Raw genomic sequence first — 2,026 nt, forward strand, 5'->3', positions numbered from 1 at the left:
CATCTAGCAGCTTAATAATCTCTTTCTTAACTACATCTTGCATATTAGGATTTAGTCTTCGTTGACGTTGCACATACGTTTTATGACCTTCTTCCATAAGGATTTTATGTGTGCAATACGAAGGACTTATTCCTTTAATATCATGAATTTTCCATGCAATGGCTGGTTTATGAGCTTTCAACACAGAAATGAGTTGTGATTTCTCATTTTCAGTAAGAGAAGACGATATTATTACAGGTAATTCAGATTCACCATGTAAATAAGCGTATTCCAAATGGTTTGGAAGTGGCTTTAACTCTAATTTCGGAGGTTCTTCTATCGATGATTTATATCGATATCTGTCTTCTTCTTTTAGCATTTGAATTTCTTCTGTTGTTGGTTCATATCCATTAGCTATAAGTGTAGCTAACATTTCAGCTTCATCAATTGGTTCATTTCCTTCTCCTAAAGAACATTCTCCTGTTCCTTGTAATTCTGGAAATTCTTCTAATAATTCTGCATGTGCATCTATAGTTTGAATATAATAACATGTATCATCTGCAGATTGTGGTTGTTGCATTGCTCTATCAACTGAAAAGGTAACACTCTCATCCTCTATACTTAGGGTCAGTTTCTTACCGAACACGTCTATCATTGCTTTAGCCGTGTTTAAGAATGGTCTTCCTAATATGAGAGGAACTTGAGAATCTTCTTCCATGTCCAAAACAACAAAATCTACTGGGAATACTAAAGTACCAACTTTAACTAGCATGTTCTCCATTATCCCTCTAGGATATTTTATTGATCTATCGGCTAGTTGTATGCTTATTCTGGTTGGTTTCAATTCTCCAAGGTCTAGTTTAGCGTATAGTGAATACGGCATTAGATTTATACTAGCACCTAAGTCTGCCAATGCTTCTATTGAACTAAGACTACCCAGAAAACATGGAATTGTGAAACTTCCTGGATCAGATAGTTTTTCTGGTATCTTATTCAACAGCACTGCTGAACAATTAGCATTCATAGTAACAGCCGAGAGTTCTTCCATTTTCCTTCTATTCGTGATTAGATCTTTCAAGAATTTAGCATATCTTGGCATTCCTGAAATCACATCAATGAAAGGAAGATTTACATTTATCTGTTTAAACATATCCAAGAATTTGGATTGCTCGGCTTCAAGTTTTTCCTTCTTCATTTTACTCGGGTAAGGAAGTGGTGGTTGGTATGGTTTAACATAAGGTTTAGCCTTAACTGTGTTATCTTCATTAACCTTTTCAACTACCGGTTCTTTTTCCTTATCCTGATCAGGTTGTGGTTCTTGTGTAGTAGGAATAGTTTCATCAGAAGTTACAGGTATTTCAGGTGGTTTAAGTGTTGTACCACTTCTTGTGGTAATAGCTTTAGCTGTTTCATTCCGGGGGTTAGCATTTGTATCACTAGGTAAACTTCCTGGTTTTCTTTCACCTATTAACCTTGCTAGGTTACTTACTTCTTGTTCCAGATTTTGAATAGAAGCTTGTTGATTTCTAAATGCTTGAGCATTTTGTTCATTGGTTTGTTTTTGAGATGTGAAAAACTGCGTTTGAGTTTCAACTAGCTTCGTCATCATATCTTCTAAATTCGGCTTTTTATCATCGGTTTGTTGTGGTGGTTTGTTTTGAAAATTCGGTCTTTGCTGATTGTAAGTATTATTGGATAATTGTGGATTGCTAGGACCTTGTTGGTTGTTGTATGGAATATTTCGGTTATAATTCTGGTTTTGATTGTAAATCGGTCTTGGCGGTTGATAATTATTCTGATAATTATTTCCAGGCCTTTGGTTTATGTATGAAATATTCTCTCTTTGTTCCATTGTTAATTCAATACTGAGACAATCTTTTGTCAAATGTGGTCCTCCACACTGCTCACAACTAATTCGTATAGAGTGAATATCCTTAGTCATCTTTTCCATTCGTCTCTCCACAGCATCTATCTTTGCGGAAATGGAATCTAAGTCATGGCTAGAATCGGCTCTAGCTGCTTTAGATGATCTAATGATGTCTTTTTC

This window comes from Rutidosis leptorrhynchoides, chromosome 3 (assembly GCF_046630445.1).
Source record: "Rutidosis leptorrhynchoides isolate AG116_Rl617_1_P2 chromosome 3, CSIRO_AGI_Rlap_v1, whole genome shotgun sequence".
NCBI classification, from domain to species: domain Eukaryota; kingdom Viridiplantae; phylum Streptophyta; class Magnoliopsida; order Asterales; family Asteraceae; genus Rutidosis; species Rutidosis leptorrhynchoides.